The sequence below is a fragment of the Lethenteron reissneri genome, chromosome 21, assembly GCF_015708825.2.
Source record: "Lethenteron reissneri isolate LAM-NWPU_2019-01 chromosome 21, ASM1570882v1, whole genome shotgun sequence".
Lineage (NCBI taxonomy): Eukaryota > Metazoa > Chordata > Hyperoartia > Petromyzontiformes > Petromyzontidae > Lethenteron > Lethenteron reissneri.
Window position 1 is genome coordinate 734,248 of NC_083799.1, and position 16,830 is coordinate 751,077.

A 16,830-nucleotide genomic window follows, 5' to 3' on the forward strand; every position below is an offset into this window, starting at 1 on the left:
ATACCCCATTTTCATTGATTTTACCCGAAATTAACTTTGTCACTTATGATTACAAGTTGTTGCGAGTCAGTGACTGCTTTAGTGTTAAAATATGGTGCTGTATTTTTAGGATAGTGTATTTATAATATCATTTTATGTAGATATCCACATTTATTTAATATTTTCTTCTGCAGGGCGTGATCTAACAATGGCTACAACATCCGAAAGAAGGAAATGCAGTAATGACTCAGATATCTTCTGCTACATCTGTGGCAGCTTCACTTTGCAGGATCAAAGGCGCAACATCAATACCTTTGTCAAGGTTAATCTTGCCTACTTTAAAGTACGACTTGGAGACCAAGACAAAAATTGGGCTCCTCATAAAGTGTGTAAAACCTGTGTTGAAACTTTGCGATCATGGTCTAAAGGAAAGAATGCTAAGCTGAAGTTTGGTGTCCCAATGGTTTGGAGAGAACCTACAAACCATTTGGATAACTGCTACTTCTGCCTTGTCAATGTACAAAGTTTCAATAAGAAAAACAAACAACACTTACAATACCCAGCTATCCCATCTGCCAGACGACCAGTTGAGCACTGTGAGGAAATACCTGTGCCTGTATTTACTGAGCTACCAGAGATTGATGTTGAATCCCTCAGTTTACCTGCTTCTACAGATGATGATGATGATGCTCAGATCGAATATACGCCATCTGATGCAGATTGTGATAAAATGTCTCTGTTTATTCAGCCTGAATTGAATGATCTTGTAAGAGATTTGTATTTGCCAAAGCAGTCTGCTGAATTGTTGGCTTCCAGGCTGCAAGAGAAAGGACTACTCAGACCTGGCACTAGTGTCTCCTTTTATCGTAACAGAGAAGCAGCACTGCGAAAGTACTTCCATTCAGATGGTCAACTTGTTTATTGTAATGATGTTGAAGGGCTTCTTCTCAATATGGGACTGCCCGCATATGATTTAAGTGAATGGAGACTTTTCATTGACAGTAGTAAAAGGAGTTTGAAATGTGTGTTACTTCACAACAGAAATATATATGGTTCAATCCCAATAGGACACTCTGTAAAAATGAATGAAGAGTATGCCAACATCAAGATTGTTCTGGATAGATTGGAATACCATGTTCATGGATGGCTAATTTGTGTTGATCTGAAAATGGTTAATTTTCTGCTGGGTCAGCAAGGAGGTCACACCAAATACCCTTGTTTCCTGTACTATTGGGACAGTAGGGCTACATTAGAACACTGGGTTAAAAAGAACTAGCCATCAAGAATCAGTTTGACGCCTGGTGACAAGAACATCAAGAATGAGCCTCTGGCTGATAGGAATAAAATTGTATTTCCCCCACTGCACATAACACTTGGGTTAATGAAGCAATTCGTCAATGCTCTTGATCACACTGGAGACTGCTTCAGATATATATGTTCAACCTTTTCAAGTCTCAGTGCCGCGAAGAAAAAGGCAGGCATATTTGATGGCCCTCAAATAAGAACACTCATCAGGGATCCACACTTTGTTACAACAATGACTGCAGCAGAGGCTAGAGCTTGGAATGCATTCTCTGATGTGGTGCGGAATTTCCTTGGGAACAGGAAAGCGGACAACTATCGAGAGATTGTGGAGGACCTGCTCTTGAGTTTCCAAGCACTTGGATGTAGAATGAGCATCAAGGTTCACTACTTACATAGTCACTTGGCCCAGTTTCCAGAGAACATGGGTCACGTGAGCGAAGAGCAAAGTGAACGCTTTCATCAAGACATTAAGGTTATGGAAGAACGTTACCAAGGCCGATGGGACTCAAACATGATGGCAGATTACTGCTGGTCCTTAATGAGAGACATTCCACAAGCTGTACATTGGAGATCGTCAAAGAAGAGGTCGTTTATGCAGATGTAACATCACTATTGTGAATGACCTTTTTGTACATATTTTTCTTATCTTCACAATTCAATTCTTACATGGTAATATGCATTCACTCACATTTATATGCAATCACTCACAACTTTGTGCTACGGCTCATTAAATGTTTGTTTCATTATTATTGTATATTGTATCTTATCTTATTCTTGTATGGATGTCTGTTTAGCTATTCGTATATGAGAATAAATTTGCTGTTTTTATTGAAAATGCAATATTTGATATCTCAAAAACCTGATGTGATAGACAGATTTGGAATCAGCACCCCAAAATTACCTTAAAACCGTTGGAATACCTTATGCCAGAAAAAGTGTGTTGACCAATGTAATTAAATGCATGATTTTAGAGTTCACGTTCAACTGCCTGCAGGCATAACCGTACAAATGTAGAATTATGTCCAGGTACATGCGTAGAGCTGTGCTCAGCAACATCGCTTTGAGTGCAATGAAAATAAAAATGCCATAAGCGTGTTGTGACATTATGATCGTTAGGTCTGAGCAGTTAGGTTTAATTTAATCCAGAATGATCTACCCAGTGTGTTCACTTGCATATAAAATGCACATAACAGAACATCAACAAGAATATAATCCTAGGTGTTGGACTAAGTGTATCAACTCTGCTGCTGACGCCTTATATAATTTTAAAATGCCATTGTATCATGCCTGCAAATCAATACTGAAATATATATTTGCGTGTGTGTACTCTATCACTTAATTAACTTATCCAATATCATTACATTTCAGAATTAATCTCACTATGTAAATCAACTTATAGGTACTTCCAAGGATTTAATTTAAGAACCATTGCATTATTTTTATTCTTGTGCATGTCGCACATTTTATTTTTGTGTTCTTTTGTTTAACCGGTGTCGCCCTGAGGAGACCATGGTCCCAGCCTGATGAGGAATTCCCACCACTGGCTCAGGAAAATGTACAAAATGTACAAAAGTGCTTTCGCAGAAGCAAACCTTAATTTGTAACAATACAAACAATGAACTGCATCATTAAAAATAATAATGGAGAAAGTGCCATTTTTATTAATGAAATATTAAAATAGTTTGGGCAGAATTATTAATCCAACAGTGAATTCATTTTGAATATGCTTACATTTTTGACTGCATGAAAAGCAAATACCATTTAAAATTTCAAATAGATTATCTGGGCAATTTGTCAAGCTCTACTGTTTACGGTCCAAAAATCTCCAAATAAAACGCAACATAAATAATCCATCCAATTAAACTTTGAACTGACTGTTCCCTCGGCTTACTGCTCTCATTCCGATAAGAGGTGTACAGTGATCCCTCGTTTATCGCGGTTAATGGGGACTGGAACCCCTCGCGATAGGTGAAAATCCGCGAAGTAGGATTGGCCCCCTAGGAATTTCCGTATATGTGTGTGTGGGTACTAGAATGTTTAAAATATGTATATTTATACTTTATATATATTTTACTTAAATCTATTCAATTATAAAACCTTAATATTATACATTCACTCTCTCTCTCTCTCATACGATACGTATTATGGTGTTCTACACTCACCAATGACAGTAGTATCTTGAGACTTGACCCCAGTAATGACGACGACGACGATGACAACGATGATGCGCAGCCAATCAGCTCACGGGATACATCCACTCGTGCTCTCATTCGTCGATCTCGCGCCGGGAACCAATCACGTGCCTTGTCTGAGTGCCCGTGGGTATGTACAAAGCCTCTGAGAGAGTTTCTCTCTTTGTCTGGCATCCTGGGAAACCGTTTCTCTCACGCATCACGATGAAACAACGCTGCTTTCCGCAATACGGCTGCCGATATGGTGTTATTTTTGAATTTTTTTTTCCCGATGAATATTTTTTAAAAATCCGCGATGCACTGAGGCCGCGAAACTTGAACCGCGAAGTGGCGAGGGATTACTGTATTGGCCTCTCGATGACCGTTCCATGATTATGTAGCCTACTGCCTTCTCACCCAGGAATCAAAAGACATGAGCAAAGGAAATGGTCGTTCACATCTATTCACATTCATGCTACATATTGGTCTTCATGAGCCAAAACATAGTGTCTAGATCTATAAAATAAGCATACGCCACGAGATTGTGAGTAATAGATAAACAGGTCAAACATACGCTTCATTACAGAAATACAATCACATTGGGTCAACTGACTGATGGGTCTTCAAGAGCGATGTTTCCTTGTGGCATGTGTTCAAGCAATGGACACTTAGGACAACATGTTGCTTACCCTTAGTTTCATCAAACCTCCATCTTGGAGAAATAACAGGCCAAGTTGATCCCTGACCCAGATTTGAAATGTCGACCTTCTGATTGTGTAAAGTGCTCTTTTCGCAGTGGATTTGTATAATACGAATCATATATCAACAAAGCAACACAAACACTCAAGTCTCTTTCTCTCTTTCAAGATCCCTGTGGAATATTCTCCGTATTTACCTTTACAGACTGGGGCCTTGAACATGTAGAAAGCAATGCCTTGCTTCATAGAACAAGAGAATGCACAGATATTTCAACGTGGTTATATCCTTCCTTCTGGAGAGCATTCAGCAAAGTCCTCATTCATGATGAAACAAGTCTCAATACCACTCCTCAACCATCTATCCATAACCCCTCCCTCACAATCCTCCCATACCTTTCCTTAATACTGACCTCAAACTTCCTCATACCACCTGAATCCTTGGTGTTATTCTCCACCTTGAGTTCAGGCGTTTATCTCACATCCTCTAGCGAAATATAGACAAAGATTTTAAATGATTAGGTATAACTGTGTACAAATCACACCTACAATGGCAGCTCTGAGCCAGTGGTGGATATTCCACTTCCCTATGATAGGAGCAAGCCTCTCCACTGGATGAGCAATGTGGACTTAAAATCAAGAGGTTATCATTTTATCTACCCCAAGAGTTGAAGAGCTGAGTCGACCCCTAACCAAGATTTAAATTCACAACCTTGTATGTATGAACTTCTTTTGCACCATATGTGAGTCAAGCATTTTAACCTATGATGTAATACAGCATCATATAAAATAATGTAATAGAGCACCTACAACAATTATTGCATATGCAGTAATCACAATACCAATGGCACAACTAACCCTTTCACACAGATGTACCTCGTTTTTATTCATTATACAATTATATGTATTAATGCTGTCATCAAAAACATCACAGTACTGTGTATGTCTATTGTTTACCCTCCACATAGTCAAGATAATGTTTAATATCTTTCAACTAACACTCTTGTTTGCAAGTAAAATAATGTAAATTTTATTCATTTGCATTGAATATAAAACAAAGATTTAAAATCGCATGCTCAAATTATGATTTGCAAACACAACTTCGAAGAGTAAACAGCATATGTCCATTAAATACGAATAGTATGAAAGGAAGTCAAGAAAATGCAGCAATTATCAGAAATGAGTTCAACTGAAGTACCATGTATCAGCAAAGAGCACATACAAGGAAATTATCACCATTTAATCTTTAAGAGGAAAGCTTTTGCTTTACATGATAATTGATGCAAAGCCAAATGCAAAATAAGCTCTCGGATTTGTATATCATTTCCCACAAAATGCAAACCCTTCAGATACCAATCATTCTCATTTAGCAATTGTCTTAACACACTGCATTTGCTAAGCTAAAACGTGATGAGTATTGGTAAACAAACTCCAGTATTGACAAGATTAATAAGCATTGGCAATGAGATACACACTCACTTCAAAGTGACAAACCTAATGATAGAGCTGTAAAACCATTCTGTTATGCACAAATCAGTGTTGTAAAGGCAGCAAAGAAACAGACAGCAAAAAGCTTCATTTTTTATCATTTGTTTCAAGTGCAATGTCCACTCACATAAGCACAAGCTGTGCTAATATTGCATTTGTGGCCGTGAACCAGTAATTTTATATTCCACATTTCTATGGTGGAGGCCAGTCTTCCAAAGCCACAAAGTGGTACTAATTTTTACGAAGCCAATCGCGAGCAAATCGCTCTGCCAACTGGCCAGATATAAGTGCTCAACGTGTACAGCTTCACGAGATGCTCGACGTAACGTTGTACTCTAAAACGCAATGCATTATATATTCTGAAAAAACGTATTTCAAAGACATAATCTTAAACCAATATTCAGTTCATATTGAGGTTAATCTTGAAGCTGATAAGGAAGATGGCCCAAGCACAATTTGTGAAAGTGTACATTTTAAGCATTTATTTTGAACTGTAGTGATTTCACAAAAATACTGAATATACATTAATTTACTTACATGGCGTCAAATGAACACATCAACAAATTCCTGCGGAGGGAGCTAGTAAGAACGTTGGGTTGCTCGGTCAACGGCCAGGGTCAACGGCGGCGTGGTGTATTCCGCAAATATGGCCTACTGTGAGGGCGGGCACAAGCCGGCGTGAGTAGGTTAAACGTTGAGTTTTATAAGGGTACCACGGGGTGACCAGCCCCTCCCAACCCAGCCCCACCCCTCCCACTCCCCACCCAGCCCCACCCAGCCCCTCCCCTCCCCCATGTTGTATCTATGCCCTGTTTTCCGTTATTAATATTAAGAATAATTAAGAAAAAAAATGTTTTTTTATCTATATATATATATTTTTTAATTAAATAATGAAAACAACCCACTTCTCCTCACAAGAACACCAGGAATCTATAAACATGAAGGGCCATTAAAACGGTAAGAATTCGGTCACAGAGAGGTCATAGACATCCAGATGGACAAAAGATTGATGGACTAACCTCCCAAGACATCTGGAGATGTACAGATAAGGTGCAGAGTAAAGGATAATAACGGTTGCAACTCGCGTTTTCATTAACGTTTTCCTCACAGAAAAGTAGAAACTTAACAAAAAGAATTAACCAACAATAGGGGCTTTTTATTAGTAATTTCCTTGTATTAGTCGTATTCACCGCATATATATTATTTAGAATTATATGTTTTCTATCTACATGCCCTTCCTAAAATCTAAAGAACACGAATTCCAGAAAGCTTAAGTGGAAACTTAGTTACACTTAACCTCAGGACATTAAAATATAACTCAGAATAAAACACCAATCCCTGGAGAACTAAACTTGGCGAAGCCCTCAAAATAATGATGTAACGAGGATCATTACGAATATTCATTAAACATAGACGAATGATAACCACGATACTAAGACCGAAGGAACTCATAAGAAATATCAATAATAAATGTAACACACAGGACCACATAAGGTATTGCATAAATCTCCTCGACCACCTTTGTCTTCCAGCGGGGTCTGGCCTCGGGATGACCCACGCAGGGCAAGCAAGGAGCAGAGGGAGTCAAAGGGTCGCGAAGGGGGGGGGATCTATGCTGGCATAGCTGGGACATCTGTTTTTGTTTCTGTTTGTTTTCTCTCGCAAGAGATGCGCAGAGAGGGCAGTCACGTTTTGAGTTTAAGCACAAGCGCTCATCACGAATGAGCAGTCTGGTTCGAGTTGTGCTCAGTCTTGCAACTCGGCTTGCGACGCGGCGTTGCAACTCGGCTCGCAAGAGAGCTGGGGCAGATCGTGCCTCGAGGAGAGATGGGAACCGCCTGAGTGCAGTCTGGTTCGAGTCGTGCTCAGTCTTGCAACTCGGCTTGCAATGCGGTGGTGCAACTCGGCTCGCAAGAGAGCTGGGGCAGATCGTGCCTCGAGGAGAGATGGGACGACGAGGGGTCGTATAGTGACCGTCTGAGTGCAGTCTGTTCAAGTCGCGCTCAGTCTCGCGACTCGGCTTGCGACGCAGCGTTGCGACGGGACTCGCAAGGGAACTGGGGCGCGACGTGCCTCGATAAGTGATGGAACGAGGAGGGTCGTTCGAGTCGCAGAAGTCTGAGTTCAACCTGGGTCGAGGCTGGGTTTCAGCCGTGCTCCGGCTGGCGGAGCGTCGTGAGGGAGCAAACACCGATGCCGATAGCAGGTGTCGCTTCTCGCAGAACGAAGTTAAGTACGAGTGAAGCTGGCAGCCGCACGAACAAAGGAAGCACGGACAAGAGAGAGTAACGAGTGACGACAAGCAATCAACCTGTAAAAGGGCAAAAATCGCCAAGCGTCGACCAAGCGAGCATCGAAAAGGACGTGCAGCAGCGGAGAGCGACGACGATATCATCGCGCACCGCGTCACCGAGCGTCATGCCGACCCAACAATCATCCAGCAGTGGAGAAGCCTGGAGCTGCCACCAAGAGAGAGAAAGCGCCATCAAATGCGCCGTGTGTTTGATACCCACACCGACCAACACCCAGTGAGAACCACAAGACGTCCAGCAGCGACGACGGAATCATCGCGCAACACGACGGCGAGCGTCGTGCAAACTCAATCGAGCAGTGGAGAGAGGAAGGCAGCACGGGCTCGCGGCGGCCACGCGCAAGCGAGAGGAACCTCTAAAGAGCTGGTTGTATCTCCCACACCCCACAAGTTAATGACACAACTCCCGGCTCTAAGAAAAATGTAATTAATTTTAAAAGGGGACAACGCACACACAACACGCACACGAATAAGATTTTCAAAAAGTTATCCTTGCGTTTCAAAAGGGTTGCCATTTCAAGGTGGTGCGTTCAATATCAACTGATCGTGCAAAGCAGTTGCTGTCGTCGAGTTACATGAATAAGAAGGTTTTAGTCATTTATTTTCGTTAATTGCATAATCTTGCCCATGGATTTATTGACGTATGCTTTCGCCTTTGCATACTAGAGTGTCATGTGTTTGTTCAGAATTAAAATTGCTTAACACCAACTGTTCGAGTGCTTCTTTCCAAGTCCATGCAAAACTGTCTTATTCCTAAGAACTGTATATGTGATGAGATATGAAACTGGAGACCTAAAATAACATAACACACACTAAGATAATCAGTAAATGTTTAATCAATGATAATCGTGTTATCCTGATTGATACAACTCTGGATAAACCAAACTAAGCCTAATTATCATAACTGCTCGCATTAACATAATCGCAAGCATCCGCATAAATTACTACGATTATCTAAGTGATTATCATAATTTATGCATATAATTATGCGATTTACGCATTTTTCGGAAAATTATTAATTTTTATTATTTTTTATCAAAATTTCATAATACAACATATACAACACCCACCCAGCCCCTCCCCACCCAGCCCTTCCTCACGCTCCCCTCTCCACCCAGCCCCACCCCTCACATTTTTGGATACACGACAGATGGACACAATAATCCCCTGTGGGCGATTCATAAAATATGTGTTTTGGGGTTGGTCGTATAAAATTTAGTAATTACAATTTACTGACACTTGCAAATAATACAACTATCTTTTTTAAGGGAAAATCAGCAATTAGTTTTTACAGAATGGTACTGCAGTAGTTTCACAAAATTAGTACTTTGTCGAAGTGTGGAGACACATGCCTGAAATCCAGTGGGCTGTCTGCATAGTTTTTCTGTATAGATTTCAGTGCCATCCCTTGTAATCATGGGTGTTTTCTCTCTGATATTCCAGTTTCCTCTGCTATATAAAAATCTTTAAAAAAACAAATTGTCAAAACATGATCTCGTGCAATGTAAGCTGATGACTGAATTGCTTTCCAGTAGTTACGACAAAATCATAACTTATCTATTTTAGCTTGCATTGTAATTCCCTATGTGTAATTTAATATAACACTATTTAACAAAAAAACTGAATGATAACAATAAGGCCATCTGTAAAATATAACATTTCACCCAAAATATATAAATGGGAAACGTAGGTGAAGGAAGGTAATTGAGACTCAATGAATGATGTTAACGACATTTAAAGAGCATATACTGTACCAATACTTATAATATGCTGTTTACTATTGTCACCAGTGCATATTACCTACTATGGCATATGGATCATAAACATCTACATTGATAAAAAAAATAATTAACAAAAGCTTAACAGGTGTAAAGAAGCATGCAAAAGTGTATGCTTGGAATTACACTAAGAAAGAGGAACAGGAAAACATTGGACAGAGCACGTGCTCAAGTTATCTTCATGGACTATTAAAAAATATAGGCTTGGGCAAGACATGTCTCTTGAAGAGATGATGGCAAGTGGTCAAGACTAACGTCGGAACAGTAGTGAAAGGGAGTGAACACATCCAAAATGATGTGCAGTAGCTAGATGGATTTTTGCATTCCAAACTGGTGAGGGATAATGACAGTTTGGGGAGACCTTCATCCAACAGTGGATAGGTCAAGTCTCAATATGAGGAAGCTCTACATACATAAATTGTGTTTATGCATGTGTAGTGACATCGCGGGATGTCACTGTGTAGTACCGGCCCTCGAGAGGCACGGCGTGCGGTGTAACGACATCGCACACACCACTATGGTGTGGGTGTAGTACCGGCCCTAGAGGGACTCGGTGAGTGCTGATTGATAGCGCTGGATGGCACCACGCTTGGCGTGCAGTGCCAGCCTGAAAGGATAGGGTGTGGGAGTGCCGGCCATAGGAATGAGGTTACTAAAGGCCATGGGACTCTGTTTGACCTGAGAGGACACGTGGTCGGGGTCCAGATCCTGCTCGAGGATTCTGGAAGGTGGTCGTGGCCAAGGGTGGAGCCAGCCACGCCGCAGAGAATATAAGCTGGATCCCCCCAGGGGGACCGGCCTTGTTGTTCATCCTAAAGAAACCTTTGTCTATGTCTACGTTCTACGTTCTCCGATCAACGAGTCTCCAACACGTGGACCTGGACCCAAGCTGTTGTCCCGGTACATAGTAGCAGTTATGTTGTAACTAGTGTAGATAGCCTGGTGGTCACCACCATAGGTTGTTATTCTGTTAGGGAAAGTTACCCCTTTGTGTTGGAGATAAATACATGTGCCTCCAAGTATACGACTGTGACTCAGTTGAACTAACTACACATGTACGTTCAAGTATCTGCACAATACCACTGGCAGCACTTACAACAAAGGATGAACAGATTAATTATATCTGACAGAATGCCTCAATTAGACAATTATATAGAGAGATATCTACGTGAAATGTATGTACAGTACTTTGATATCCAGTGCATTTCATTTAATGGTGATTTGGAACACAGCCACCTCGCTCGCCGAGTCCGACGTTGCTGCTCTGTGATCTCCCATTAACATGCTAATCTCTCACAGTAACATAGCCACCTCCGCGCCCTTGTGGATGCCGCTCTCCAATCTTACATTAACATGCTAATTTCTCACATTAACATCACTAGCCCTGCCCACTTCGTTAATGACCCTTGAGCTACACCCACTTTAAACCTTTAAAACAGTCTGCCTCAGCAGCTTTCCCCCTCTTTTTTACTACTGATGACAATTGCTTGTGTTGTGATAGAAACGTCGTAGTTTTTTTGTTCTTTTCTTTGAACCTATCTATGTGATTTAACCAAAAGACCCACTGTTGGCGCACTGGCTGAACTCTCTCCCGTCTTCTCCCTCCCTCTATTCATATGTATTTGGGGCTATCCTGAGAAATATATATTTGAGAGTCAGAGTAATGTGGAATTTCCTCGACTGGTGCAGGGATGTAGACAAAGACTACTTGATACAAAACACACAGTGGCTCGTGTGGATTAATAAACACGTAAAGACTGTGAATCTGATGGGAGCAATCAATACCGAGCTTAGTCCACCACACATCCTGCAGTGCCCGCAGCGCCCGCTCCTATGGGCCACAGCAGGGCGGCGAGTCACATAACGCCACTGAGGGAAGTGTAGCCAACGCATACCTGTCAACTCATACGGTTTACCCATATACTTGTGCAGGAAAATTGCTGGGGTCACAAAAAAGATCTCCAAAATCCTGATTAAACACAAGATCCAGGTCCGATTCAACACAGTACATAAAATCCGTGATTTGGTCCCGTCTGTAAAAGATGGGATTCCAGACATACAGTACCCTGGCTTCTACAAACTAAGTTTCCTCTGTGGTAGCAGTTACATTGGAGAAAGCAAACATGTCTCGGACCACATCCGTGAACATAAAGCAGACCTGAAACACGGTAGGACAAACACCTCAGCCGTGGCAGATCACTGTTACAATTCAGTGGGCTCACATGACATTGACTTCTCCAAGACAGAGGTTCTCTGCAAGCTATCTGGCTACCATGAAATATTCGTTCATGAGGCGATCCACATATACAAACACAGAGACAATTTCAACCGAGAAGATGGATTCTGGCTCAGCTTATTGGAGAGTATATTTAGTATACTGATGATACTATGTAGTTTATACTTTAGTTTTTTACGTGGTTGTTTAGTAACTGCAGCTACATACTATTAACATTTCTTCCCTTTGTTAATGCTACCCCCATCCCCTCCCTGTGATGCTGCTAATGCACGGGCATAATATGACTTTGAAACCCCCCGCCCACCTCCTACGCATTTCCCATAAATATGCAAAATTCCTATTGATATGCAAATTCTTTTGTCAAGGCGCTCTTCTTCCCCCTCCAACCCAGCTTAAATATACGCGCCAAGTTTGGTGGTGTTTCACTCTTCACCTGAGGACGGCTGCTTGCGTTGTGGCCGAAACGTCGTGATAATTATTTTATTATGTTTTATTTTTATTATTTTATTATTTCCATTCTACGTGACTTTACCGAAAGAACCAAGAAGATGAATCCCTGCAGTCACGAAAGCTTTAAATCGAAATTTAAAACAGCTAAATGTTAAAGATTCAGAGGCAGGCCTAACAAACCAATTAATATATCTCAGGTGTCTTATTCATTTTACAACAAGAAACATTTCTACCTAATTTTGTATTATAAATAATAAATTATCCATTACTACAGATATATGTCATCAAATGAATTATCACAATAAATATACTGTGTGGACCATAAAATAATATTTGGCCCATATTTAACATTTGAATTCCACGAGGAATAAGCAACTAGAATGAGGCTCAAGCTAGTGTCCCCAAGGCAATAATTCTGATGGTGTGAGCGTGCAGCCTGGAATCTACAATGTCACAGAAAATAGTAAACAAATGGTCTTCAGCTGAATGGCATGACTAGGCAGTATGCCTTTGTTCGCACAGCATCGGGAGCTTGTGTCCAAATGAAAACCAATCTATGTGTGAAGTGTATTTGATAGCACATTCCCATGAATGGTAAATGAGATTCAATTTTAAAAAATAATGCCACGTGCATTGTTTGTTGTATGTGGCTTTTCAAAGAGGTGGGAATTCGACGTTGATGTGTGTGTCACCTGCAAACAGGGCTCTCTCCCAATTCCAAAGACTGGATCCATTGTTAGTTATCTGGAGGCAGGTCTAAGAAATCTGTCACCACAAACTGAAAACAAATGTCCTGAGCTGCAGGGCATGGCAACAGTTAGCAGTCAGCACCTTTTGAGGCCTGCATGATTGATACCTCTAGCAGAATGGCAGTGGTAATGACCACCATGGCTCGAGATGAACAGCTTGCAGTCCAAACATACTCTGTTGTATGTAAACATTGTTCTTGCATTGTATTCACGTATTAAAATTCAACACTGCATATTCCCACAAAAGTATATATTAAACATGTACAGAATAAAATTGAAGAATGTCTTGCAGTGCATTTTTTGTTTCAGAACTTGAGCTATCTATAATTATGGTTGAAGCTTGATAAAACCATTATGTTGTGTCTTCAAAAATTACTCACTCCAACACGTTGCAATAAGTCACCTGCTTACACTTTATTCACCGATTCTTGTACCAGTTGTAGGCACTCCTATAACTATCTATAGGTCACTTATGTTTAACTTCTCCCCACTCTTATCTACCCTTCACCTCACTTATCCTGCACTCAGCAGCTCTGCTCTCAGCTACTCCGCACACAGCGTCCTCACATGCAGCGACTCCGCACACAGCGTCTCCGCACGCAGCGTCTCCGCTGCCCTCACCTACGCTGCCCTCAACAACGCTCCCTCAGACCCGCTCACCCGTCTGTCTCGGGCAGGGGGATCAGGCAACACCCGCCTGGCAACGGCGTGAGGGTTGAGGTCCCGTTGACGGCTGGAGCAGCAGCAGCGAGATGTCTTCACTCTTTGTCCCCGGCAACAACTCTCCCTCCACTCATGCACCTACCCTTATATCCCTCTGATAATTATCCGAGACCTCTCGTGTGTCTCTTTAAGCTCTCGCCAGGCCGCCTGTTGGCCCATCAATCAACTCTTATCTCCCGTCTCCCTGGCAACACATCCGGTCTCAACGTGCACAACAAGTCGACCCCGTTTGCATCTGCTTCATCCCTTAACAACTGGCGGTTTGCCTGTGCAAACCTCATGTTGCAAACTCGCACCTGTTTGCCCTCAGTTGCCCTTAGTTAACTGTGTGCACCGCTTATTTCACTCCTGTACATCATTCCCCCCCCCCCCCCAAGAATAATAACGTAGCCGTCCCAGCTGTCAAATCTATTCCAGCGTGCGCGTATGTGTTGTGACCGACCCATGAACTAACGTAATCGTAAGGAGTGACCGTGGAAGAGCAACGAACAACAACAATAAACAGTAACAAGGGAAATGTGACGACGTGAACAAACCGTCCAATTAACGAAAAGTGACGCATCGCGAGCGAGTGTGTGCGGCAGGACCATCCCCGCGGGTAGAGACGGTTTCGCTCGGGCGTGAAGAATGGTCCGCTGCAGGAGTCTTCATCTCTCCGTCCATGGGCATTAGGCTCTCCGGTCCTTTAGGCGGTACAGAACAATCCTCCTCACGTCCCGTTTCCTCAGGCATGGCGATGGGCACGCCGGACACATCAGACATTGGCCACAAGGGACGTGGGGATGAATTGACAGGACTTTTTTAACCACGACGAATGCACGAACCAGTGCCACTGGCCCAACCAAATACGCACACACTGCACCCGCCGGAGCTCAATAACCTCGACTGGTCCTTGTAAAGGACGGTACAGTTTTGGGGACATGCCTACGGGCACTTGAGGGCAATGCAACCACGCCATGTCCCCCTTTTTCCGAGGCACCCCCGGCCCTCCCTGTCCCCGCAGCTGCTCATTTCCGGCATGCCTATGGGCCGAGTTGCTCCTAGCAGCCCGCGTGCCAACCGCAGCTGCTCAAGTGTTTGTGACATGGGGTTCGGCACCATTGACCCTTTCCGAGGAGGGCGAAATCCCAACTGAACCTGAACCGGGGTTTCAGGCTCCCTCCCATACATCATATAAAATGGCGAGAATCCCGTCAAGGCATAAGGAGTTAATCTGTAGGCAGTAAGGACCCCTGGAATGTGAAGATTCCAGTCTGACTGGCCCATGGTCATTTGCTGGCATAGCATGGCAGTGATGGTCCTGTGCAACCGCTCGACCATCCCATCCGTTCGTGGATGATACAGTGAAGTGCGCATCTTCTGCGTGCCCAGAGAATTGCACACCTCCTGGAGCAACTTGGAGGAAAAATTCCTGCCCTGATCCGTGAGAAGTTGCTCAGGGACCCCCTTATCAAGAACATAACCATATAAAAAGGCGTCGGCTATAGACGCAACCAATTGGTCAACGAGAGGCCAGGCAATAGGCCAACAGGTTAGATATTTAACCCCAACGAGGAGGTACTTGTCCTCTCTGGGAGACCAGAAAGGGCCCCAAAATGTCAAGGGCCACCAATTCATTCATCCGTGACACAACGATGGACTGTAACGGGATCTGTGGTCGCAGGGCGGGAGATTTCCGATGCGCACAATCGGCACAACCTTTAATCACGAGGAGTACATTGGTTTCCATGCCAGGCCAGTAAAAGTCCTTTTTCAGCATCGCCAACATTTTATGAACACCCAGATGCACCAATTTCTCGTGTATGGCTTTAGTAAGTTTACCCCTAAGGACTGTAGGTATGACCAAAGAATAACGCTAGGACTCCCCTTCCCACTGCATGAGTCCCTCACGCAGCACAATGGATGGGTGACCCGCGGGGCCCGGCCCACGAGAAGCACGACGGCGTAACGTCAAGAGTGAGGCGTCATCAAACCTGTAGCTTAGCCCACGTATCATGGTCAAGATTCAGGACAGAATTGCATGGCTACTGAGCGCCTTCATCCCACGTTGTCCCGGCCGCCACAAGCACCGCAGGTGCACCCTCTTGTGAGGACTTACATCTCGATGCACCCGAGGCACACGTGCACACCACATGGGGCGGTAAGCGGTACAAGGCGTCAGCGTTGACGTGCCGAATGCCTTTCCTGTGCACCACTGTGAATGAAAATCCCCGAAGGATTTCGAGTACATTGGGACAACTGCCCGGATTGCTGGTCGATGCGCAGGGAGTACTGGAGGGCCGCAGGGTCCGTGCGGACAGCAAAGCTCTGTCCGTACAAATATGGACGATAGAGCTGCCTCAAATGGACCATGGCCAGTAACTCCCCATGCGTGACGTAATAGCGCTGTTCAGGAGACAGGACTCGACTGCCATAAGCCACTACCCTCTTTGTGCCGTCGACAAGCCGGGAATGGACTGCCCCGATGCCCGTATCGCTGGCGTCCATGTCCGATATGAAGGGCCTTGTAAAATCAGGATATGCGAGCGGGGAGGCATCGGCAAGGGCGGCGCAATGAGCGAGGAAGGAATCATCCTCAGCCTTATCCCACCGAAATATCCTTGGCCGTGAGGGCGTGTAGTGGTTTAGCAATGGTGGCAAAATCCCTAACAAAACTCCAGTAGTAAGAAGTGAATTTGATGAAACTGCGGACTTCCGCCACCGATTGTTGCGCCTGCCACGTGTGCATGCACGCGGTTTTCTCCGGATCTGTAGCAAGACTGGCTGCGCTAACTATATTGCCCAAGTATTTAACCGATGTCTGAAGCAAATTACATTTCTGAGGCTTGAATTTCAACTTAGCCGCACGTACTTTCTCAAAGACCGAACGCAATCGCTAGAAATGTTCGTCAAAGGTACTGCCAAAAACGTTGACGTTGTCCAGATAAATTAGGCAAGAATCCCAT

The 16,830-nt window shown here is 43.4% G+C and overlaps 1 protein-coding gene across 1 annotated transcript in view; it reads right to left on the minus strand.

The window, feature by feature from the left end:
• Positions 1-16,830, minus strand: part of LOC133344998 (inactive dipeptidyl peptidase 10-like) — a 543,079-nt gene that overhangs the window by 434,976 nt on the left and 91,273 nt on the right. The window lies entirely within an intron of this gene.